Here is a 27,269-nt window from a genome sequence, read left to right on the forward strand (position 1 = left end):
ATTCCCTTAAAGAAGAAGGACATGGCTATTAACCATGTTAATCCTGCCCCACAACCCTCCCCGTCGCCACCTTCTTCTCCACAGTTAATAATTGAAGAGCTCTTACACATAATACCTCAGGGATCTCCACATCCAGATCCAGATGTGGACAAGGTGATGATGATACTCATTTGCCTGCAGACCCATGGAATGATTACACCAGTGACCCTCCAGTAGACAATGAGCCAGACCTTTACCCAGCAAAGCTATCGCCACCAGATGATAATATGGCTTATGAACAGCTCATTGCTAGAGCAGCAGAGTATCACGGGGGTACCATTACATAAAGAGACATTAGAGGAGGACTTTCTATTTGAAACACTTGAGTCTACACACAGGTCAAGTCAAACACTCCCTATGCTTGAAGGCACGATGAGGCATGCAGATGATATCTTTAAAGACCCTGTCAGAGAATGTATTTTAACTCCAAGGGTAGATAAATAATAAACCCCTCACCATCAGATCCTGTGTTTATTAAGGTACAATTACCTCTTGACTCTCTACAACGCTCGCAAAAGAGCTAACTCGCAAACCTGTGGGGATGCACCTCCCCCAGATAAAGAATCCAAACTTACAGATGCTTCGGGGAAACGAGTAGCTGTTCAAGCCGCTAACCATTGACGCATCGCAAACACACAGGGCCTACTAGCTAGGTACAACAGGGCACACTGGGATGAGATGGAGTAACTGCTCCAATATCTCCCAGACGAACACAAAACTAAGGCACAGCAGTTAGTTGAAGAGGGGAAACTAATTTCTAACTCCTCAATAAGGTGTGCTTTAGATGCAGCAGACACCGCAGCTCGGGAGATCACTACCTGCATTCTCCTCAGAAGGTGTGCATGGCTTAGGATCTCAGCTCGGGAGATCAATTCCGGCATTCTCCTCAGAAGGCGTGCATGGCTTAGGGTCTCAGGGTTTCCTGAGGTTCAATAGTAATTTTGAACACTCCCTTTGACTAAGAACACCTGTTTGGTCCTGCAGTTGAACAATCCTTAGAAATGAAGAAAAAGGACACTGAAGTAGCAAAAACCATTGGAGCACTCCAGTCCCCATCCAATAGAGGCTCCTTTCACCGCTCGTTTTACATAGCAGGGTTCAAAACAACATCCTCAGACTCAAATGCTTCCTCTTACAATGGTAAAATACAATCCTTTTCCTCTAGAGGTTTCTACAGAGGAGGATATAGAGGAATCAATTCCAAGGGCAGACCCCTGCTCAAGAAGACCTCAGGGCCCCCACCGACCTCAAGAACTACCGACCCTACTCCTTCCTCCCCTTCGTGACCAAAGTCACAGAGAAGATCGTCCATGCCCAGCTAACAAAATTCATCGAAGAAAACTCCATCTCGACCTCTCCCAATCCGGATTCCGCAGCAACCACAGCACAGAGACCGCTCTACTCGATGCCATAACAAAGATCCACACCCTCCTCAACCAAGGGCACACTGCAGCTCTGATCCTACACGAACTCTCTGCGACATTCAACACCGTCTCCCACTGCACTCTCACCAGCAGACTCCACGACGCCGGCCTACAGGGAACCGTCCTTGACTGGATCCGCTCCTTCCTCACCGGCAGAACCCAAAGAATCAGACTGCCACCTTCCTCTCCAAACCCACAGAAATCAACTGCGGAGTACCACAAGGATCGCCGCTCTGCCACACGCTCTTCAACATCTACATGGCCCTCCTCGTCACCATCGTCAATCAGCACGGACTCAGTATAGTATCCTACGCCCACGACACCTAGGTTATCCTTACCAAGGACACTACACAATCAGACAACAGTACATCTACTTCACCAGTTGGGTTTTACAATAATTGCACAAAATCTCACCTGTGTCCGGCACAAGTGCAATCTTATCTGGGAGCTTCCATCAACACTCTCAATGCTCTAGCCACTCCCAATATAGCCAGAATTCACAATATCCAGGCCACACTATTACAATTTCAACTCAACCAATCATTACCAGCCAAAGTCTTCATGCATCTGCTGGGAATATTGGCATCCTGCGTTGCAATCGTACCTCATGCAAGGCTTCACATGTGTCCGCTGCAACAATGTCTAGCGAGTCAGTGGAATCAATCACAGGGGGCCAGATGTACGATGTGATTTTGCATGTGCAAACGGGTGTGCGAACCCGTTTGCACATGCAAAATCACTGTTGGCTATGTACAATTCCAAAATAGCGAGTCACAGTTTATTTGCGACTCGCTATTTAGAAATTGCGAGGCGCAATTAGGAAGGGGCATTGCCTTCCTAATTGCATCCGCAATGCTATGTGTGAATGTTTTGTGACCACAATTGCGGTCGCAAAACACTTGCAAATTACCACCCTCTTCAAGAGGGTGGTAATGCAGTCGCAATTTCGATGGGGTCCCCAGGGTAGCCCTTCCACTTTGTGACTATGTCTAAAAATATTTTTTAAGGGCTGGCAGTGGTCCCAGGGACCACTGCCTGCCCTTAAAGAATGAAACGAAAACGTTTCATTTTTTTTTTAAATGCATCCCGCTTTCCTTTAAGAAAAACGGGCTGCATTTAAAAAAAAAAAGAAAGAAAAAAATGCATGGTGGTCTGCTGAGCCCAGCAGGCCAGCATCCCTGGTAGGGCTGGCATTCCCAATGGGCTCGCAATTTGCGAGAGGCTCATTAATATTAATGAGCCTCGCAATTTGCGACCCCGACCTAGTGTTGGTAGACAGCGGCAACCATCGCTCGCTGCAGTGGTGGAACTCTCAAAACTTAGCAAAAGGGCAGCCTTTCATAGACCCGATTCCACAGTAACCGGTTGGGGTGCCCATCTTCAACATTACAAAGTTCAGGGGCTGCGGTCGGACAAACACAAACGTCTCCACATCAACTACCTGGAACTTCTAGCAGTGTTCCTAGCACTCCGCATTTCTCACCCTACTTGTAGGAAAGACTGTCTTAGTTCGCACGGACAACATGACAGCAATGTACTACCTACAGAAACAGGGAGGGACTCACTCTCTCCAGCTGTCACACCTTGCACAAAGCATTTGGGATTGGGCGATTCGCCAGAAAATCTATCTCCTAGCAGAACACCTCCCAGGAGTAGACCATCAGATTGCAGACCTGCTCAGCAGACACAGGTAGCAAGTACACGAGTGGGAACTTCATCCCCAAGTTCTTCTTCCCTACGTTCAAAACTGAGGTTTTCCACAGACAGATCTGTTTGCCACAGTGCACAACGCAAAATGCCCAAACTCTGCATCCAGGTTCCCACACCCAGCATCCGAAGGCAATGCCTATGGACGATTTGGTCAGGGATATATGCTTACGCTTTTCCGCCTCTCCTGCTAATTCCATTACTAGTTCGGAAGCTCAGACAAATGTCCCTCACTGATCTTATTTGCCTCCACATGTTCTCGTCAACCTTGGTACTCTCATCCTTAGAACTCTCAGTGGTTCCACATCAAAAGCTACATCTCACACCTTGTCTCCTCACTCAGAGCTATGGAGAAATCAGAAATCCAATTCCCAGAGAACTCAACCTAGCGATTTGGCTCCTGAAGTCATAGAGGTTGGTTATTTACAACTACCACCAGACTATATGAATATATTCTCAGGGAAGCTAGAAAGCCTACTGCTAGAGCATGTTATGAGGCAAAAGGAAATGTTTTGTTGCCTATTGTAACAACAACAATATCAATCATCTTGATGCTTTTGTGCAGAACATAATTTGTTATCGGTTGCATTTACAGCAAAGTGGATTAACTTACACATCCATTTGTTTACACCTGGGAGTCGTAGCTGCATACTTGCAAAATAGACAATTCCTATCTCTGTTCAGAGCACCAGTGATTAAAGCCTTCATGGAAGGATTAAAAAGGGTTATACCGCCAAGTATTCCCCCTGCTCCAGAGTGGAACTTAAACATAGTCCTTACAAGGCTAATGGGCCCGCCTTTTGAACCAATGCACAAATGTCCGTTACAATTCCTATCATGGAAAGTTGCTTTCCCCATAACGATAAACTCACTAAGGAGAGTTGATGAACTTCAGGCATTAACTATACAAGAGCCTTTCTTTCAACTTCACAAAGATTGAGTGATTCTACGTACCAATCCTACATTTCTCCTTAAAGTAGTTTCTGCTTAGGGGTAATTCATGTATGAATTCAAATTAAAATAATATAACATTAGCATTTTCATTATTAATTGAACCATCCTAATTCTTGTATAGAATTTATGTGCTGCAATGATAATAGAGCAAAAGACACACACTTGATGGACGGAATGCAGAACTTATCAAAACATTCAGCCCCAGTCAAGAGATCTGGGTAAATCCATCATTATTTTGCTCACCACGCCACCCCAGTTCAGACATGGCCATATGCAAATCAGTCTTGACCCTGTGCCTCATGGGAACAGTCCAGCCCAAACTGCAATGATAATATAAGCAGATAAAAGTAATTAGCAAAATAAGCACATTGAACAGTATAAATAGTTCCACCATCTTTCTAAAACAATGTACATATGCAAGCATATAAAAACTGTATATAGTGTTTTCCTACTATGCTTTCCTGTGTGTGTGTGTGTCTGTGTGTGTCTGTTGGTCTCTGTGTTTCTGTCTCCCATTCCCTGTAGGGAAAGTATGTATCTCCCGATTGTAGAAGAGTCGGTCAAAAAGGAGCTCACTGCATTGAATAATTTCTTGTTATGCACTTTTTATTAGTATTACAGGAAATCACAATGATTGATTGTCTCTGTTATATTCTTCTTTCCGACAGGGTCTTCCACTTCAGTCCCTCAGGTGAGCCTCGACCGCCGTCGTCCCTCGGACAGAAGGGAAAGACTCAGGTAAGTGTTTTTGCTTTATGGTTTAGTCAAGGGAGGATGTGAGGTATAAATAATAGCTATGCATAAATGTGAAGGGAGGGTGTAGAGGTTGGAGCAACCAAAAGAAAAAGAGTAGCCGATGATTTCTGCTCTTGTCTTTCTTTTCCGTCTCACTTATTTCCTTTTCCCTGGGTCGCTTTCAACCCTCAGCCTCCCCTCCCATCCCTCTCTTACTCAGCCCCTTTCCAAAAACCCAGTAGACGCCAACGCACCTGGAAGAGCCACGTCCCTCCATGGCGTGGTGACTCCGCGTCCTTCAGTGAGGTCTGGTCATCTGCTTCGGCTTTCCCTCCTCCTCCAGGTTCGGGTGTTCTGCTCACCGACAAGCTGTGACCTCCCCTGGGCTCCGGTTCTCTTTCTCGTAAGGCTGTTAGTCCTTCTCTGTCTTTCCGGTCTTCCCCGCTGGTTTTTACGCCTCGCGTTCCCATGCCGCGTGTAGCTAGACCAACTACTGACCAACCTGACGCACTCTCCGCCGCCGCCTTCTTCAAGTGTGTATCCTCTGATGTCCGTCCTCAGCTCCGGCTTAAAGGGGCCACCTGCCGATTCCCATCTCTCCACTTCTTAATGACAGCAAAGCTGACAACTGGTAAAAGGGGACTGTGAATATAAGAGGGGAGAAATATATAAAGGGATGGCATGGCACTCCTTATCCTCTAGCCCATCGTCTACCACAGGGGCTACCTGACACACCCCACCCCCAGACGCACCCAAAAATAGCTTATCCTAAAAACCCACCTCCCAAAAACAAGATACCAAACAAAAGGAGAATCTTAGGAGCTTCCGGTTATGTCCCTAGTGTCTGATTACTGGTGTTTGTTTACGTTTACAGGAGTCCAGAGGTTACATAGCAAACCTTGTCTATGCATGCCGTGTATTTTTCATTAATTATTGTAATATTTATGAAATCCACTCATCGCGTGCCAGAAGGTATTTGGCTACAGTTGTTTATATAAAGCGCCAGACTAGATCTGGTCTGGGTCTCCTGCTCCACAGCTTGTACCCGTAAAAGTGCATCAATGTCTCCTTCCCTTGGAAGCAAATCCACCTGTATTCCAGTTTAAGCATATTTATTCTCATAAAATCACTTTCAAAATCCACTGTTCCCCAAGTAAATTCAAATTCAGTCTGCCCAATTCATTTTGGGGGTTCTCCCTTCATCAGGGGGCGCACGTGAGGAGTCTATATTGTATGTTGTGTGCGGAAAATAGTGACATAAGAATTAACTTGCAATGCAATCTAATCCTACAGATACATAAATTAATAGTTTACTACTTGTCCTGGTAGAGCCTAACCGCAAGTCTGCGTTTGTGTTCTACCAGGGTCTCCACATTTTCGATAGTGAGAGCTACTTCTGATCGAGGAGAATCATCCTGATCTACTGCCTTTATCACGTGGCTAAGCTAAGGGTAGATAAATGCCAAGCAACTTAATTGCTGCCCTAGAGTGCCCAGTCTTGCTGCAGTGAGCACATAGCATTTGTAGCACTGGGTTAGGAAAGGTTTACCTGTAGGGACCCTAAGCCTTTGTAGCACTGTTAGGTTTACCTGCGGGACCCCAAGCATTTATAGAACTGGTAGGAACGGAGTATCTGTGGGGTCCCCAGGGACGCGTTATGTTCATTTTATTCTTATTAACGAATCCCATCTGAGAGGTGAGTGTTTCACTGAGGGTTGTGGCCTCTTTCTCCTACAATACATGGGATGTTATTGTTCTCTCTGAGTGAGTGTGGAGACAGAAGACTTCTATTATCTGGTGAGTTGCCCTCCTGTTCATTGGCTCCTGTACAGATCCTGGCCCTGCTTTAACAATTCAAGATTAATGTTCAGTAGTGGCAGTCACAGTATAAGGACTGTGAGCATGACCTGCTGTAGAGTTTTCGCTGTCCTAGGAAAAATGTCTCAATGTAGGAAAGGGCCTGTTTTGGACATGTTTAGCCTTCACTTTTTACCCGGAAAATTATATAGTTTTTACTGGAAGTCGACAGGGTCCCTGCCAACCAGGTTCCCTGAGCCCGATCTTCTTCCCTAAAGTGTACCTGTCGTTTCCACGATTGTCACCCCATTAGCTTGCTTATAAGTCCCTAGTAAAAGATACCTCTGGTACCAAGGGCCTTGTTGTTTAAGAGGGTCTCTAAAGGCTGCAGGCTAAGGTACCCCTCACCAAGCACATACATACATACACACACACACACACATACATACATACATACATACATACATACATACATACTGCCACTGCAGCTGTGTGTCTTGGTGCAGACACAACTGAAGAGTCGACATGCCACACATCCCTGTATGCGATGCCCATAGGGACTGTCTGAGATATAGGTAAGACACGCCTCTAGCAGGCCTTACAGTGCACGCTGCTTTAGGGATATCTCCTGTGAGGGCATATCTGCATGAGCAGATATGCCCCTGCAATATCCTTGTCGATTCCGGGATATTGCAAGTGACCAGGGAAGCTCTATAGTAAGTACATTGGCTGCACCCTTGTCGTTACGAGTTCACCAGCCTCATGAAGGTTTCTCTGAAATATGGGATATTTGCTACCAAACATCTCAGCATATTAAAATTGCATTGATTGCAGTGTCCGATTTATTAAAAATTACACACAGAGTGCCCCTTAGATGGGTCCCCTAAGATCTACCAATCCTTAGTGTGATCATCGACTGGCCTGAGCCAGCCTGCTACCACCAGACAGTATCCTGTCCTCATGGGGAGAGTGCCTGCGCACTTTGAGGTCGAGAACAATGCCTTTCCTGAGTGGAGGTGTTCAACCCCAGCCTCTTCTGTTAGAGGGAGCAAGCTATCTTCCTGGCCTCACCCCCTTTTAGGTGCAAGGACAGGTGCTGGAGGCGAGGTGAGGCACACTTTGTAGTGCCCACCATCTTGAAGATGATGGGACTTATTCAATCAGGGCTAGGACTGTGTCCCCTTTCCACAGGAGGTGGGCATGATAGAGGGTATAGACACCCCAGGAAAGGGGCCCATTAGCCTCTACCTGTCACTCCCTTGTAACACCCTTAAATCAAGATTTTAGGTGGCATCCCCAGACCCTGAATTTCAGTTCTTGGCGACCTAAGAAGAGCCGGGCTCTGCGGCCTTCTCTGCTGGTGAGGCTCTGTAGAGAACTATGGACTTGGTCCCAGTCCTACTGGCCTGTCTGCATCCCTGGATGATCCTGAACCAAAAGGCAAGTCGTCTTGCAGCCCAGCGACCTCCAGAACCTTGGGAGGACTACCTGCCTTCGATAAAGGGCAATCTAGTTTTATGTAGTGGGATTTGGCCAGGGAGTGTCAAGACAAGCCAAGCTATGTTACTCACTCTATATTTGCAGACGTTTTGTTTTTGGTCTAATCACTTTCACTAATGTGCACCGTATTTTCGGTGTCAACACCATCGATTGAGGACTAGTTCAACAAAAAGAATTAAAAAAAGTACCTGTGTCTTGGCAAGATAAACAGTGTGCTGGTCATTTATTCAATCAAGTCTATTATTGAGCTCTGAATTCAAGCTGCCATTTAATGTAAACAGGGTCATTGATTTGGCAGTATCAGTATCTGTAGTTAAATTAGACAAAAATAAATTCTAATTGCCACCTCCCTGGCACCCTGAATGGCCGTAACCCAATCACCATCGCCAAGCGTGCCTAGATCCCTCCCGCACAGCTCTCCGTGTCCCCAAGGCATCCAGAGAATTGTAGATCAACTTCTTAAAGATGGGTGAGATTGCTTTTTCAGTCGGGGGATTAGTTATCAGCTGTTCCTCCAGTGGGGATGCATCAAGCAACTGCTCCCCTACACAGATGTGACCTTACAGAGCGTGACTCATCCGAAATGTCAGAACCGTTTTTATTCACCTAATTTATACTTTTGTTGTAGGGTCGTGAAGGACACAAGCGCCTGTCCCCTCCACACATCGCCGGGCTGTTCTAAGCTAATCAATCCCCATTTTGTGAAGCCCTGCCATCCTCCCACTGCACTTAAGAGATCACCATCATACAGTGGAGTAATTTCAGTCAGCTTACCTTCTCAGCCTAAATACTTGGTAGCCTCTCTCCACACCTTTACCAATGTTTGGGTGTGAGTAGGTAGGGTTCACTCATACTTTCTTCGATACAGCACCGGGGTGGGGTAACCTCTCTTGCCCATGGCCAATCTATCTACCCAGTAAGCAGGATCCTCACGGTCCATAAAAACCCAGTTGTTGACTGCCACCAGCTGCGTGACCCAGTAATACTTAAGAATGCTCCGGACCGCCAGTCCACCCTAATAAACTCCCCTCTGCAACTTACTCAGCGTGAAGCGCCGCCATCCCACAACAGGAGCCGAAGTTCTCAGTTTACCTTTTGAAAAAATAGTCTGGTGGGATCTTAAAGGAAGTTTTTTACACGATGTGCAGGAGGCCTTGGAGGGTCATCACTTTAATTAGGGCCAACCGGCCCAGTAAGGAAAGCGGGACCGCCCGCAAGTGTGGGGCATCCCTGCGAAGCCGGTCTAATTTTGGGACTACGTTCCTGCCTGTGGAGCTCTTCTAATAAACATGCCCAAATATTTGAAGCCATGTAGTGCCACCCGAACTGTGCACCTAGAGTGCAGCCACAGGGTCCCTGGCGCCAGCAGGCATATTAAGGACTTCTTTCAATTGATCTCCTGAATGATCTCCAAATATTTGAAAAATTTGTAGAATTTGTTTACTCAAGAAGACTTGTTACGTGTCATATAGCAAAAGGTCAGCGTAGAGGGAGATTCTCTCATCCCACTCCTGATCAACTGGAATACCTCATATGAGAGGTCCTGGCGAACCCATGCATGTGTGAAGAGCATAGGAGACAAGGAGCATGCCTGTCGGAGGGCAAAGACTCAGGAGACTGTATTATTGACGCGCATGCAAGCTAGAGGGGCCACATACAAGAGCTTGACAGCAGCACCACTGGTTCAGCAAAGGAATCCCCTGTTGCATGCGATACTCCATTAAGGTGTCGGAGATTTAAGCGCGTTCCCTGGTGTGGCATAAAGCCTGATTGATCAGGATCAATCAATCAATCACAGCATTTATATAGCGCACTACTCACCCGGAGGGTCTCAAGGCGCTAGGGGGGGGTCCGCTACTGCTCGAACAGCCAGGTCTTGAGCTGCTTCCTGAAGGCGAGGTGGTCCTGGGTCAGGCGGAGGTGGGTCGGGAGGGAGTTCCAAGTCTTGGCGGCCAGGTAGGAGAAGGACCTTCCCCCTCTGGTGGCTCTTCAGACGCGGGGGACGGCGGCGAGGGCGTGGCCGGCCGAATGAAGCTGGCGTGTGGGAGCGTAGAAGTTGAGGCGGCTGTTGAGGTATCCGGGGCCTTGGTCGTGTAGGGCTTTGTGTGCGTGGGTGAGGAGACGGAAGGTGATTCTCTTGTTGACCGGGAGCCAGTGCAGGTCTCTCAGGTGTCCGGAGATGTGGCTGCGACGGGGGATGTCCAGGATGAGTCGTGCTGATGCAATTACTGTCTGCAGGCAGATCGCCAGGGCCTATGCAAGGACCTTAGTCTCAAAATTAGGCAGGGAGATAGGTCTATAAGACCCCCACTCAGTTGCTGGTTCGTCCTTTTTTGGGATGACCACCACCTCAGACGTTCTTTGGTCCTCTGGGAGACACCCTTATTTTCAGGCAGTCTTAAACCTCCTCCAAAGGCATTCCCTGATTTTATCCATCAGGAATTTATATAATTCTAAGGGGAGCTCATTAGGCCCCGTCGCTTGCCCTGTTTGCAAGGTTCTTATTGTCTTATTTATTTAGTCTACTGTCTGTTCTTGGTCTAGTGCGTCTCGGTCCTCATTCGTTGGCATTGGCGAGGTCAGGTCTTTCAGGAAGTATTTCCGTCCCCTTGTTGTCAGTGTCCTCAAGGATCCAGTACCGTCCTTTGTCTTGTCTCTCTAACCATGCAAGCAACTCATTGGCTTTATCACCGACATCATAGAGACAATGCTGGGTAGCCAGCGTATGAGTGCACGCTATTTTTCATTAGTGCGTAATGTGTGCTGCTTCAGTAGACGGTGTAATGGGGTAGAAACTGATTCCCCACATGCCAAGCACATTCCCTGTCCTGAGCCTCGCCATTCAATTTACGTTCCTTCTGCATTCCCCCAATCAAGGATTGTGTCTGGCCTCGAATCACTGCCTTGATTTCATCCTGTAGCATGCAAGCTGATTCAACAGGCCGCCTTTTGTCCTTAAAATTGAAGTCTGCTCCATCTCTCATATGAGCTTTGAACGTCTTGTCTTATAAATATCATGGATCAACCCTTGGGGGTAGCATGAAGGCCACAACCGGACCATCGAGTTGCAACTCCACCAGCAAGTAGTCTGAGATCGACCCTGCTATGTGTGTAGCGGCGCTAAAATCATCTTTATGGACAGTCTGGGTGAAAAGATAGTCAGACTACCAGACATGCCAGACTACCATGTGCGGCAGACAGGTGCATCCGGTTCTGATATCCTCTTCCCCTCTAGGGGCATTTAGGAGTATCATGAATATAGTATAGGTGCAGTTCTGGCACTCCAGTCACCCCAATGCGTGTATGCTCTGTCGTAAGCGTCTTACCCTTTCACAGGATGAGTCAATCATGTCTGGGTCTCTTTCCTGTTTCCTGACACTTGAATGGACTCGAGAGAGCAGTGACCCACCAGCAAGCTTTTGTCCTGGATGTAGTACTGCATTTAGTAGGGCACCCACTCTGTCTTTTCTTTGCAGTTGCATGAAGATCAGCAGTCCCAAGGTAGCAGTCACACCTGGCCTGTTGGTAAGTGCAGCCCCTCTGGAGGCCCAACCATCAGCAATTGAGCCCACACTGTGGCCGGCGTGTTCGACACTGGAGTCGTTGTCGTCCCTCATGGGCCTTTGACACAGAGTAGTCAGAAATTCAGCAGCTAAAAGCCCAACACAGGCTCTCCTGGAAGTCAGTAAATTCAGACCCCGTTGTGTTAGGAATTTGGCTAATGCAACCATGAATGGCCGGTTGGCAGCACACAAATGTCCAACTGGCCCTCAGCAATCATGTTGTCGTAGAGTTTTATTTTCTGCCTTGAACTGTTGGGAGAGTCTTGGTGGGGGAGGGCAGGGGGGTTGTCCCTCAGATTAGCTGGCCCTGCTGGATGGCTTTCCGGCCCGCCCTACAGATACCGGGGATGTGTCAGACCTTGCTTCTTCCAGGACAGCCTTGTACTCCGGATGGATAGTCACCCTCCCTTCCCTTTCTTACCAGACAGGCAGGCTTCTAGGCAGACTTCTAGGCTCTTTAGGACAGGTACACAGCTTCTCCATTAAGTAATTCAGCCTGCAGGTGATGTCCCTTCAACTTAGATAGACTGTCAGGCTGACACCATCCCTGGTGTCACAGCAGGCACCTGAGTACTTTGTAGAGCACATTATTCCTTGGTTACAGAGGACTTTGAATGAGGATATAAAAGAGGGATAGATGGTCGCACTTGTATACACAACTGGCAGGCAGGAGATGCAGTTTACTCTGTCGCACTCGCACATTACATTTATGTTACGCACACCAACACCTTAAACACGCACTTGATGTTAACGAAACGTCTGGGCACAGGCATAGAAATGGAGCATTACATTGGTGTGTCAGTAGAAAGCCACTCCACTGACCATGATGCAAAGATCTCATCAGGCTATTGATCCTTACAACAGGGTGCATTGCCACCACCGCTCTAGCTGTTAAACCCATGACAGTCCTCTGCCATAAATGAGGGCACACTTAGTGTGACCCTCCAGGTCACAGGACCGGTCCAAGACCTCTCATAGTCACTTGTTAGAAGTTGCACAGTACTGGGGTGGCAGAAAAATTACACGTATTTTTTTTTACTTTGTGGTAGATTTACCCCAGTAACGTGCAGTCACAAGTTTGATGCTATGAACTGGGTAGTTGCCACGAGGAACAGATTCTTCTGCCTGTCAAACCACATGCCATTCACTATTTCATAGTGTGTTTCTGCTTTTATTAACAAAGTGTTTTAAGCAGGTGGTATATATATGCATGTGGTTGGTTGGGGGGAGAATGGTGAAGCAAGGGAGGGAAGAGGAAAGCATTTTCTAACAGAGGGAAGAATTGTGTGTTTCCCCCAGTTAGTAAAAAAAACAGCATACGTCTTGGCTGCTTCTGCTGCACCCAGAGTCTTGTGCGTCTTTTCAGTCTAATTTTCCTGTCTGGAAAACAATGGTGTCCTGTTTTTCTGCACCCAGTAAATCCAGGAGCAGAAAAACCTAACAACTGATAATCAGGTGGAATAAAGTGAACACATGAAAGTACGCCTTAATTTCCTTTCCCTTGATTCATACTCTGGACCATAGTTGAGGGAATGGTCTAGGCATAGTCCTCGCAGCACACAACAGATTGGCCTCTGCCGCACGCAAAAACTCAAAAGTCAGGATACCAGATACAAGTAGGTGGTAACTCAGGACAGGGGAAAATGACTGTTGTCCGTGGAGGGAAATTCCCGTACCAGAAATCTACATTAAAAATTAATTAATAGTATTCTTTTTTAAATATCTGTTTGGTACCCGTCCATATGACTTTAATTTCTGCCTTTGGGATTCTATGTTACAAGTCCATAGGGTGCATGTATCCTTTGTGAGCTTAATAAAATGTTGAAAATTCTACAATTCCTCACTCCTACATCCAGGTACTCTCATGCTACCATTCTACACACTGCTCTGTCTGAAAAACAGCTCAACATTTTCAAAATTCTGCATTGATTTGGCTTGTAAATATTATTTTTGGAAATGTACATGTATTAACTATTTAATTTTAATACTATAGGTGATTGAAATTACGGACGAAGAAAGCAGGATTTAGCACCGGGCAACTGAATGTCAATGCCATAAGAAGGGTTATTTTGAAAAACTGAAGGACATCCATCATTCTACGTTTAAACAATTTCCAAAATCTAAGTGTGGTGAGGAAGTGGGAGCTGAGGAAAGTACTATACCTGTAAGCCAAGTCTCTCATTTTGCATTTCATTAACCCAGAGCAAAGTCATATCTGTGCACAGAATAACGTTCATCTAAAGCGTCGTGTAATTCCAGAGAGGAAGCACACACTGCATAAAAGAAAGTTATAAGAAAAGGTTTCTTCTGCGTACCATCAAAGAAAAGACACTGAAAGAAGACTCTGAAGCTGAAAATCACCTTTGTTCGACAACCGTTTTTAACCAGTTACGCACGTTTGAGACTATTTGACTCTAGATAGAACACCACGACCCACTCTGCTCACTCTTGCAAAAACCTTAAAAATACACCACTTCATTGTGTCTATGACCATCTCAGATTGTTTCCTTTTTATTGTGTACTGTTCTGTAATCCTATGTAAATTGCCTCAACATTATCTGTTGTGCAGGAGTGATATGTTAAACTGTTAAATATAAAAATGGTTTAAATGAGCACCATTGCGCTATAGCTGATGTAAATAAATCCTCGTCTTCAGAACTACAAATCTTAACCTTACACCAAACAAAGAAAGGGTAAAAGGAAATGATGTTCTGTGACTGGTGATCCACAAAAGTACTGTGCACGTTCTAACTCCCTCAGTTACTGCCATTACACCAGTGCAAAAAGGTGCTTATCAGTTTAATCATTAAATATCAGACTAACACATTATCACTTCATTGCTAAGAACCTATACAAATAGATTCGAGAAAAACTTCAGTCACAAAATAAGTTGCTGCCGGCGAGACTATAACCTAAAGACTATTATCTGCTAGAAACATTTCAACAGGTGTTATAGGACTGCTTCCCCACATTTCTTGCTCAATTCAAGTGTTGAGAAGATTACACACAATTTCTTTTAGAGATAAATGCTGAACATTATCTAAACAAGCCTGACTGTAAAATCGGGTTAACTTTTACCGTGGCATATAAGCAAGAGAAAACTAAACATAGAGATATTAACTCTAGGAATACACCTTATAAAAACACGGGCTGTGAGAACAAATTCAGTGTTCAAGCCCGCCTCAATCAAGGCAAAATAACCGAAGTTGGGGAATAAAGATACCTGTGCCAAAAAAGATACAGGCATAAATCTCATCTCACAGAATTTGACAGAATGCACCCTGGGAAAAAACTCTCTCAGTGCTTTGTATGCCAAAAAAGTTTCCGGCGTAAATCTTATCTCACTGAGCATATGAGAATCCACACTGGGGAAAAACCTTATCAGTGCTCTGAATGCCAGAAAAGGTTTAGTGTCAAAGCGAGTCTATATCGACATGCATTAACCCACTCTGTGGAAAAACCTTACCAGTGCTCTGAATGCCCAAAAAGTTTCAGCCGTAAATCTTATTTCACTGAACATATGAGAGTCCACTCTGGGGAAAAACCTTATCAGTGCTCTGAATGCCAGGAAAGTTTTTGTAACAAACAAAGTCTTTCTCGACATGTAATAACCCACGCTGTGGAAAAACCTTATCAGTGCTCTGAATGCCAGAAATATTTCAGTGATCAAAGCACTCTCGCACGGCATACAAGAACCCACACTGGGGAAAAACCTTATCAGTGTACGGATTGCCAGAAATGTTTCATTGACAAAAACAGTCTCACTCGGCATAGAAGAACCCACACTGGGGATAAACCTTTTCAGTGCTCTGAATGCCAGAAATGTTTCAGTTACAAAATCAGACTCACTGAACATACAAGAATTCACTCTGGGGAAAACCCTTATCAGTGCTCTGAATGCCCAAAACATTTCAAAGTTAAATCACTTCTAACTGCACATTTGAGATTCCACACTGGAGAAAAACCTTATCAGTGCTCTAAATGCCAGGAAAGGTTTTATAACACACAAAGTCTTTCTCGACATGCAATAACCCATTCTGTGGAACAACCTTATCAGTGCTCTGAATGCCAGATATGTTACAGTGTAAAAAGTAGTCTCACACGGCATACAAAGATCCATGCTGGGGAAAACCGTTATCAGTGCACTGAATGCCACAAATGTTTCAGTGAAAAAAGCTGTCTCAATCGGCATACAAGAACCCACACTGGGGTAAAACCTTATCAGTGCCCTGAATGTCAGAAATGTTTCAGTGAAAAAAGCCATCTCATGCTGCATATGAAAACTCACACTGGGGAAAAACCTTATCAGTGTACGGATTGCCAGAAATGTTTCATTGACAAAAACAGTCTCACTCGGCATAGAAGAACCCACACTGGGGATAAACCTTTTCAGTGCTCTGAATGCCAAAAATGTTTCAGTTACAAAATCAGACTCACTGAACATACAAGAATTCACTCTGGGGAAAACCCTTATCAGTGCTCTGAATGCCCAAAACATTTCAAACTTAAATCACTTCTAACTGCACATTTGAGATTCCACACTGGAGAAAAACCTTATCAGTGCTCTAAATGCCAGGAAAGGTTTTATAACACACAAAGTCTTTCTCGACATACAATAACCCATTCTGTGGAACAACCTTATCAGTGCTCTGAATGCCAGATATGTTTCAGTGTAAAAAGTAGTCTCACACGGCATACAAAGATCCACGCTGGGGAAAAACGTTATCAGTGCACTGAATGCCACAAATGTTTCAGTGAAAAAAGCTGTCTCAATCGGCATACAAGAACCCACGCTGGGGAAAAACCTTATCAGTGCTCTGAATGCCAGAAAAATTTCAGAGACAAAAGAAGTCTTTCTCAACATACAATAACCCACACTGGGGAAAAACCTTATCCATGCTCTGAATGTCAGAAATGTTTCAGAAACAAACTCAGTCTCACTCAACATATAAGAACCCACACTGGGGAAAAACCGTATCAGTGCTCTGAATGCCCAAAAGATTTCAGACTTAAATCACTTCTAACTGCACATTTGAGATTCCACACTGGGGAAAAACCTTATCAGTGCTCTGAATGCCAGAAATGTTTCAGTGACAAAAGAAGACTCACTAAACATACAAGGACCCACACTGGGGTAAAACGTTATCAGTGCATTGAATGCGACAAATGTTTCAGTGAAAAAAGCCGTCTCACTCAGCATATAAGAACCCACACTGGGGAAAAACCTTATCAGTGCTCTGAATGCCAGAAATGTTTCAGTGAAAAAAGCATTCTCACTCAGCACATAAGAATCCACACTGGGGAAAAGCCTTATCAGTGCTCCGAATGCCAAAAGTGTTTCAGCCGTAAATCTAATCTCACCGAACATGTGAGAATCCACACTGGGGAAAAAAATTATTAGTGCTTTAAATGTCAGAAAAGATTCAGAGGTAGAGATGGTTACAAGTGCAGCACTGGGGTCTCTCCTGAAAACAGGTGAGTAAATTGGAATTCGTTGTTCGGCTGATTTTAGGTGAATATTTTAAAGTTCCTAAACTCCACACTTAGAAGAATTTCCAAGTGAAACCAGTCAATGTTAGCCTAAGGAAGAAAAGTGAGTTATCGGCTTTTAGGTAAGTACTCAACTGGCAGAGTTAAGGTTCTGGGGATAGATTCAGGGGTCTCCCCGGGTCAGGTAGGTACAGTTGGTACACCCTCAGCGGCACAGGGTAGCCAGGTGCAGAGGTAGGTAGGCCCAATGTTATCCAATGAGAGGCAGGGGGCCTTCGGTTGATGGCTGCTGGCTAGCAGGCCATGCGGCTGTGAGAGCTATGCTCCTGGTCACTTGCTTAGGTCAAATGGGGAAGTAGGATAGGACAAAGGTTGCACTGCCAGGGACACTCAGGCGGCTGGGTGCAGGGTGCTTTTGAGCCGTCGAACGCTCAATGTTATTCAATGGAGATCTTCAAAAAGGGAACAATGGCTGCAGGCTCGGGGACGGAGGATCTTCTGGAGTGACCAGAACTTCGGGGGGTAAGTTGGGATTTTGGAGGGCTCATGGTGCAGGGGTGTCTTTGGATGTTGGGAAATCTTACCCTCTGGTGGTCGCAGTTGGAGAGGCCCCTGGTTCTGAGTCAGCAGGCGTTGTCCGGGCCATCGAGGAGGGTCCTTGGGCACTGGATTCCAGGTCAGAATCGCCGGGGGGACGTCCTCAGGGTCTTTGCCCACTCAGGCACGGGCCGGGCTCGGCGGGTGCAGAGGGGGCTGGATTAGCGGTTCCTGGCTGGCACCAGGGGTATTGCTGTTTGAGCAGAGCCACTGCTCCTGGGAGTCCCAGTCTCTAAGAGGGTCAAGGCAGGCAGGTCCTCCGGGGTACTTGGGGTTGCTGTCCACAGGAGATGCCGGGATTTAGCAGGAGCAGGTTCAAGGATCAACAGGCCTGTAGGACTGGGGCCAAGTCAGTTGGTACTGTCCTCTTGTTAGCACCTGCACGGCAGGTCTTCTTCTTCTTGGTCTTCTTTCTTGTTTCGAAATCGGGATCTGAGGAAGGAAGGTTCAGGGCGCCCCTAAATTCTACATTTAGGGTCATTACAGGTAGAGGAAGGGCGGGGACCAATAGGTCCCTGTCCTTGGGTGAGTACACCCCCTGTGGGAGGGGGGCAGGAGCCTATCTCTAACTGGGCAGGGCTCCCCATCCTCAAGATGGCCGGAGCCCGGAGTTGTGCTTCACCTCGCCTCTCCCACCTGAGGGGTGGAGTTGGCACAGGCTGACACACCCCTTTCCTCTCATAGGTTTTCCCGCCAGTCTTCCTGCCAGAGTGGGGGTCAGAAACGGTGGGGGACAGTTGCTGAGTACAGCGAGGAGGCCTAGCACCTCGCCCAGGATGTGCAGTGTTGCAGGCCCAGGAGAGCGGGGGCTCTCCACCCAGGGGTCCAGCAACATGTCTGCTTTGTGGCAGCCTAGGCAGACAAGACGTGGATTGTATGTTAGGTTTCAGGGGGCCCTCTGTAGTGCATTTTACATTAAATCCCACACTGGCATCAGTGTGGGTTTAATGTGCTGAGAAGTTTGATATCAAACTTGTCAGTCTTCCTCCAACCTTCAAAAACATCTCTACAATTGACTATATTGTCCTCTCACCGTTTTTAGGAAATAAACTAACTAGGATGGAAATCCCTTACCGTCACGAGAGTGACCACAACCCCTTAACGGTAACAATTGAATTGTTAGTGCCAGCCGCCGCAGAAATAACAGCTGCGGGGCACACAACGCAAGCTGAATTCCACACTTTAGGCAGGAAAATCAAAGGGGATTCATCAGGTTCTACCAAGGTGAGCACTTGGCTTACAGGAGAGACTCCAAATTTTAGGCATAGCTCTTCAACGGACTTACATCTTCGGTGGGACAGCGCAATTAGAAAATTGCAAATTCTCTTAACGGGAACTGAGGCCCAACAAAAGTCTTACGAGCTATGCCCGAAGCGGATGTATGACCCAGAGCTAACCACCAAAAGAAAAGCCCTCAGGAGGGCTGTGCGTCTGCACAAATTGAATGGCCTACAATATGGCATTACTGCGCAAGTCCATCAGAAAATGAGTATGGGCTGCAAAGAGATTAAAAGAACAAAAAGAGTGGATAAAAATATTCGCACTGTTACAGGGCAAGAACCTATCCCAGTTCTGGAATTATATGAACAAGCTCCGCTCGTCGAATCACAACAGAGGGAACGGAAGTCTGTGAAGAAGTCTGGGCTCAGCATGTAATTCAACTATACGGCAGAGTCACGTCGGACTTCGTGGTGACCGATTTAATAGATAATGTCGATCCAATTCTGACTGAACCCCATGAGCTAACCTCTGCAGCCGAAGTCTCCAAATTTCTGAAGGCAATGAAAAACGACGGGGCCCCCGGGCCTAATGACCTTCCAGCAGGGGTTTTTAAATGTGCGTTGGCAGAGTGGGCCGAACTTCTTGCCTCATTATTTAACAACGTGTTTATGACCGGCCAGCTACCAGACTCTTTGCTCGGCTCGATTTTATGCCCCATTTTTAAGAAAGAAAACCCTATGCTCCCAGCAAACTACCGACTTATTGCCTTACTAGATTTTGAGGCGAAGGCATATGCCCGGTGTCTTCTCAAGCTCTTAGAAGACTGGGTAGCCGAAAACAATATTCTACCTTACTTTCAAACAGGGTTTCGCTCCTCAGCATCCACCATAGACAACATCACAATTTTGGCTTTCCTGAGTCAGCAGGCGGCACAAAAAAATCATCTTCCACTATATTGCTGCTTTATTGACTACAGCGCAGCCTTCGATAAAGTGGCTCGCGACATTCTATGGAGGAAACTGGACAAATCGGGATTCCACAGAACCTGCTAGGAGCCCTTATCTCCCTGCACAAGAACACCTGGGTGCGAATTAAAACTGGCCCCAAGACAGTCTCCAGAAAAATTGCCATTGGAGACGGTTTGAAGCAGGGCTGTGTTCTCGTCCCGCTTTTCTTCAATCTCTATACTGCCGATCTGGGAACATATGTGAAGAAAAGCAATTTACTCCCGCCAAAGCTGGGTCCTGCAAAACGGGATCTGCATATTTTCCAGTATGCTGGCAATATTGTCATAATGGACCAGACAAAAACGGGGCTCCAACGAGCATTAAGTAAGCTTCATACATATAATACGGCCAACGTGCTAAAAATCAACCAAGAAAAGACCAAGGTGATGATATTCGGCCGTTGTAAGAACAAGAGAAGTTTAAGGTGGCACATTGGGCCGGCAACGATCAACTCAACAGCAAAATACAATTACTTAGGAGTATGGTTCTGCGAGACCTCAAGATCAACAGCTCATTTAGCTGCCATGAAAAAAAGAGCATGTAATGTAATGTAATGTATGTATACTTGTAAAACACACTGTTACCTCGTTATGTGGCGTCCTGGCGCTGTATACCGCTGGGGAACCCGTCCTGGCTTTCCCTGTGAGAGGGCACCCCAAGGTGAAGCCAGGCATCTCTGGCGTTGCTAGGGCCGTTGTGGAGATTAAGCAAGCTATTGCCCAGAGTTGCAGAGTGGGACCCATGGTTAGCGTAGGCACCTAAGTGAGAATTATCGAGTCCGCGGATATTGACCCAAGACCCTGCCGCGTCGGGAATTGAACCCTGGTCCCGGGCCGACCTCTGCTTCAGGGTATGCCGCTTCTAACCAGTGAGCCACACTTCTCCACTTCTGCAATAACATACTCCCTGACTCGTTTGAATCAGTCTCTGAGCAGCCCCTCTGCAGAACCTATCTTGAAAGTGATCAAAGCCACACTACTCCCCGCCTTGAACTATGGACATCAGGCCTTTCCCGGTGCATGCTGTGTCTGCCTTGACCATGCCCAAGTTTCCATTTACAAAAAAATATTTCATCTCCCGAAATTCATTCAGAGAACAAGACTACGCCTGGAGCTGGGACTACAAAGGCAGTCCATCTACTGCGAGGCAGATACATTGAAATATTTTATAAGGTCATCAAAAGCAGCAGATACCACCCTAAAATTCTGCCTAAAAGAGATCTTTACCAGCCCTAGAAACCCATGGAACCGTCAAATGACAAAGGCCATTAAATCATTAGAGATTGACAGCTCCCTGCTAATCTCAGACACAATTCCATACTCAGTGTGGAAAAAAGTCATAAATAAGCAGGCGAAACTAATTTCCCATCGGATGGACCTTCAGGCTTTAAACACACCAACTGTCTTGCTTCCCTTGAATGTCTCATACCAGCCTGGGGTACCGCAATTCTATCTACTGGAAAACCTGAACGCAGTGGCACGGAAGAACATATTGTCTATGCGCCTTCTAGGCCTGTGCTCTACGGCGTCCTACAGATGGGCTCCTTCAAAGGAGGGGGGGGCCCTGCAGACTGTGCTCATACCACAAAGAATCATGGCCGCACCTACTGTGTTGTTGCCCCGCTATGGATGGCCCTAGAAGGCATTTATTAAAACCTTTATTTTTAAAATGGGGCACTAGGTCATGCTGGGAGGCGACGGCTCTGTGTTTTACCTCCACAGATATTCAAGCGCTTGCCAGGGTTGGAAAGTTTGTGAGACTCTTGGCAAACTTCTTTTCACCTTCCTCGGCTCCTACGCTTCCTGCCCCCCCCCCCCCCCCTCCACCCCCAAAAACGTATTACTGACTTTTTTCGTCCCCTTGTCTAGCACCTCTTGTTCTAATCTTTTCACTTTTTGGACTTCAATAGTAACTTAACACTAGTAGTTTTAAAATTGTTTTTAAATGTATAGATTTTTTGTAAAATGACAGTGTATTTCTTTGGTTTTGTTTCTTGATGTGATAATTGTGCTAATATGGATATTTCAGAGCAATGGTTTTAATTAACTGTGCTAAACAAATAAACTAAACTAAACTAAAACAGTCTTCATTGTAGCCATTATGGTGCTGTGGAGTTCGTAATGACAACCTCCCAGCATCATATACTCTTAATGGCAGCACTGCACTTACAGGTCCCAGGAGTGGACCTGGGCACTGTAGGGGGCACAGGACTCCTGCATCTGGGCCCACACTACTGGCAGAGGGCACCCCGCTAGAGGGGTGACTGATGTATGCCAGGGCAGTGGGTGTGTGGGCATGGCACACAGGAATCTGTACCATGTCGACTCTTTGGTTAGTTCTGCACCAGGCCACTCAGTCTGCAAAGGCAGTGTGTGGGTGTCAGGGTGCAGGGCCCCTAAGGGTGGCACAAGAAGTGCTGCAGCCCTTAGGGGTCTTCTCTGGTCACAATGCCTAGGGTACCATTTACCAGGGGCTGACATGTGACCAGAGATGCCAATTGTGTTTCAGCTTCAATACAGTTTTAGGGAAGGAACACAGGCCCGGGACACCTGATTGGCAGGAGCCCAGGGCACACTCAGTCAAAGCACATCAGCAATTCAGCAAAAAGTGGGGGCATACCAATGCAAGAAAGATGGCACTTTCTCACAATAAGCGACTCCATACTGATGAAAAACCTCATGAGTGTTCTATGCCAGAAAAACTGCTGAGAAAAACGCTATCTCACCATGAGAAACTCCACACTAGAGAAAATCCTTATGCCATAAAAAGTTGAATCTGAAAGACAGAGTTATGCTTCATGAGAGATCCCACTCTGGGGAAAAACCTTATGAGTGCTCGAAATGCAAGCAAAGTTTTGGTTACAAATTACTTGTCATGAGCAAACTAACACGGGGGAAAAAAAGCCGTATGAGTGTTCTGAATGTCAGATACAATGTCACTTCACATGAGAGAATTCACACTGTACTAAAGCCTAATACAGGAGGGGAAAGCCAGAAACAAACAGAATAGGTACATTTCATGACAATATTGAAATGGGAAATAACAGGAACAAATATTTACACCACATGACAAAAATATTAGAGACTAAATTTCAGCAATATAGGAAATACTGAGTTTCATGTTCTAATAATCCATTTGGTAAAAGTGGTTGCTTGTGGAGTCAGCACACTACTGTGTCTGTGATTGCTTTTAAATAAAGGCATTTTTAATGCACCCCATTTTACTTTCAGATTCACAAATGTCCCCTTGGGTTACTACCTCCTGTTACGGTTTTTCAGCCCACATATGGTTTCAAAGCTTAATACATGCCTTAAGGATGTATTAAATATGTATTAAATATTCAGAAGGGACACTAACATTCCACTTTCGAAATCCGAATTGTTAAATTGGCTTAGTACATTTTAAAAAGGGGTTTAACATTTGCAAACTCTGTGAAATACTGAACCAGTGGATTTGTGAACAATAAAACCCTTGGTACATGAGGCCATGTTTCTCAATTCCCTCCATATTAAGTTTGCTAATAATGTTAGTTTAATGATAACCTGTGCACGTACCTATTTAGTGTTAGTGTTGCTTCAGATCAAATAAAAACCATTACGCATAACTCTTACACAATACTTAAAGACAGAATTTCTGACATCCAGCTTTAATGTTTTGTTAAATATATTTGCAAATGTTGTCATTTAAACAGGAAAGCAGCTAAAGCAGTCTATGGACATAAAATAGGATGTAATCATAATTTTTAGATACATTTTCTGAGTTTCAGGAACAATGAGTGTCTTCTGGGTTTACTCTAAACCACTATAATAAACATATTCAATGCTTTTAGATTTTATCTGTTTGTACTGGTTTCTATTGCAGACAATACTCCAGATTTAGACCAAGGATCAATTCCACCCATGGCTTTTAAAATCTTTTTATCAATGATCTCTATTAGTGTTATCGCAACTAAAACTGTAATAGAACTGATCTGAGAGATGGATCTTCAAGTATTCTAATGTAGTAAACTATGGAGTTAAAATCTGAATAGATTAGATCCACAAGCATTGCCTGACCACTGTATTTTACATCAATAGATTACTTATCAGCACATTTTCTCTAAGTACAATTCACTTATCTTCTATTTTTCGTAGAGCTCGTGCTGGGTCTGTTTGAACTCTTTTAAAATATGACATTTACATTTTACAAAAGTGTGTGGATTTTGTATATATTTAAAATTGTTGATCTCCAAAAAAGGCCTAAGTCAATAAATTGAATTGAAAATCAAGTTTATCATTTGAATCCTATTGTTGCAAAATATGTGATTTTGAGCCCCATGAGGCAGTTCCTTTCCAGAAAGCATTCAGGTTGTAATCATGAGTCAAATAATGCTGAGGAGGTTAACATATTCAAATTGAATTCTAATTACACATGAAATGTTCATTGTTCAATATTTTTCTCTTAGTATTTTAGTGTGCGGACTTTATTGCTTAAGGAAAATAATTAGTATTTGGTTTTCTATATGTAGGAAGCATTACATTAATGAAACCACTGTATCCCACCTTCTTTTTTTTCTTTCCTGTTCTTTATGCACGTTTCTATTGTTGAACTTTAAAGATTGCCCGAAATTAAGAATTGTGCTCTACATAACTTTGTTGTGTTACAGTATGTTGATTTTTATGTACAACTTTTGTCTCTTATGTGTATGGCAACTGATGTTTTGTTTTGCTTTAATAATCAGCTTATGTTTATTAGGTTTTAATATTCAAGAAAATGTTTCAAACACAACAAATGGTAGTTAATATGTATTTACAACTGCAGCATTTTTATTGTATGGGTACTTTCAAAGATGGTCTGTGGGATGACGGAGCACCACATTGGCATCAGCAGGGAGAGGTTTGGGCAGGTGATTGGCGGTACATGTAAGGTTGATATTAAGGGGAACAAGCAATGTACATTGTGTCTACTGTGACTCCTGGAGTTATTGTGAGGTATACCATGCTACCCTGTAAATGAATCCCCTAGTGATTATTATCAACAAACTTTATTCAGTTTTATAAAAGAAAACCATAAAAGTCATACATAAAATGATAAAACATCTTCCAAGTTACAGATTGACAAATATAATATGTCCAAGTTAATCAAAACACAAGATACAAATTCATGAATTACAGTACAGAAGTTAATCGGAGCTTGACCTGCGTCTAACAGTGACCCGTAAAAAGTTAAGCGTAAGAAAAACAGTGTCATTAGAGAGGAGTTGTAAAAAGATAAGAGCTGGTCTCACCCTCCTAAAACCTGCTTTTTTGAGAATGGGAATAATAAATAACTTTCTAGGGACAGCATAAAAACGACAGAAAATAAAGTGCATCAGGTCCTGAGGAGACTCACTGTTGCAGCCGCAGGGCATTAGGCACAGGCCTCTGTGGGAGCCGCAAGGGTGTGCCAAGAGGTAATAGAAGAGGTTGAACTGAAACCGGGTCAATAGAAAATGATCATGGATGCTTTTAAGCCCTAGAAGATAAGGTTTGGTGGTTGGTGCAGTTTTTAACACAATGTATTTTCACACACTAGGCTTATACAGCTCATTTCCCTCTTTTTTCACAGCGGTTTATTCTTAAAAAACACTCTTTGACCAGAGAAAGGTCCCTCTTAGAAATACGCTTAGGGTTTATGCATAGTTCCTCCCTACCCTGGAGTCCAACTCTTATATACTGGAGCCATCAGATGCTTAAAACATGGTCAAGTGAAAGGCATTCCCATAGGACGTCTTTGCTAAGTGTATTTTCTTGCTTAGCCCAAATATTAAGCCACAATTCCAGGGGACGGAAAGCCAGTAAATCTGAGAGGAAAGGCATCCTAAACTCTGCACGACATAAAACAGGGTGCTTTGTGGGACAGAAAGGGCCGTCGCAGGAAAGAGTTTTCAGCACTTTCCACTGCCCCTACCCCAATGTGGCCCAATATCTTACTCCCATAACTAACCTTTAGGATATCCTCTTGTTGACGGGGAGCCAGTGCAGGTTTCTCAAGTGGGGGGTGATGTGGCCGTGTTGTGGTACGTCAAAGATCCGTTGTGCCGAGGTGTTTTGGATATGTTGTAGTCGTTTGATGAGCTTGGTCAGGGCTCCCGCGTAGAGGGCGTTTCCGTAGTCGAGTCTGCTGCTGAAGAGGGCCTGGGTGACTGTCTTTCTTGTATCTGTCGGGATCCATCTGTAGATCTTGCGAAGCATGCGGAGGGTGTCGAAGCAGGAGGAGGAGACGGCGTTGACTTGCTTAGTCATTGAGAACATTGAGTCGAGGATGATTCCCAGGTTGCGTGTGTGGTCGGTGGGTGTCGGGCTGCCCCCAGTGCCATCGGCCACCAGGAGTCGTCCCAGGCTGAAGGGTTGAAGCCGAGGATGAGGACCTCCGTCTTGTCAGCATTCAGCTTCAGACGGCTGATCTTCATCCAGTCGGTGACGGCCTTCACACCTTCGTGGAGGTTGGCTTTGGCGGTGATGAGGTCCTTGGTAAGGGAGAGGATCAGTTGAGTGTCGTCGGTATAGGAGACTATGTTGAGGTCGTGCTGTCGGGCGACTTGTGCGAGTGGGGCAATGTAAATGTTGAACAGTGTCGGGCTGAGGGAGGATCCCTGGGGTACGCCACAGATGATCTCGAAGGCTTTGGAACGGAATGGGGGGAGCCGGACGCTCTGGGTTCTGCCGGAGAGGAAGGAGGTGGTCCATTCCAGAGCCTTGCGGTGTGGAGGCATGCACGTATAGTGCGGTGGCAGAGGGTGTCGAAGGTGGCGGAGAGGTCTAGGAGGATGAGTGCTGCGGTCTCTCCAGCAGGGTCCTGATGTCATCAGTGGCGGCGATGAGGACAGTCTTGGTGCTGTGGTTGCTGCGGAACGCTGAGTGGGAAGGGTCCAGGATTGTGTTTTCTTCGAGGTATCAGGTTAGCTGTCTGTTTAAGATTTTCTCGATGACCTTGGCCGGGAAGGGGAGCAGAGAGATGGGCCGGAAGTTCCTGAGGTCTCTTGGGTCTGCTTTAGGTTTTTTGAGTAGGGCATTGATCTCTACGTGTTTCCAGCTGTCTGGGAAGGTCACAGTCTCGAGGGAGAGATTGATGATGTTGTGCATGTAGGGTGCGATGGAGCTGATTGCTTTGTTGAAGACGTGGTGCAGGAATGGGTCTGACGGAGAGCTGGAGTGGATTGTGCTCATGGTCTTGATGGTGTCATCGACACTCACGCTGGCCCATGCTAGTCGGGC

At 45.5% G+C, this 27,269-nt stretch overlaps 2 protein-coding genes across 2 annotated transcripts in view; one reads left to right on the forward strand and one right to left on the reverse strand.

Annotated features, from left to right (window-relative positions):
* LOC144806055 (uncharacterized) overlaps window positions 1-27,269 on the forward strand; it is a 609,474-nt gene that overhangs the window by 71,480 nt on the left and 510,725 nt on the right. The gene's annotated exons all lie outside the window — the stretch shown is intronic.
* LOC144806053 (uncharacterized) overlaps window positions 4,828-27,269 on the reverse strand; it is a 214,747-nt gene continuing 192,305 nt past the window's right edge. Inside the window, exon 6 of the transcript XR_013605673.1 lies at window positions 4,828-5,501. The gene's annotated coding sequence lies outside the window, so the exon portion shown is untranslated. The remainder of the gene's footprint in view (window positions 5,502-27,269) is intronic.

Source organism: Lissotriton helveticus, assembly GCF_964261635.1.
Source record: "Lissotriton helveticus chromosome 1_1 unlocalized genomic scaffold, aLisHel1.1 SUPER_1_unloc_41, whole genome shotgun sequence".
NCBI classification, from domain to species: Eukaryota; Metazoa; Chordata; class Amphibia; order Caudata; family Salamandridae; genus Lissotriton; species Lissotriton helveticus.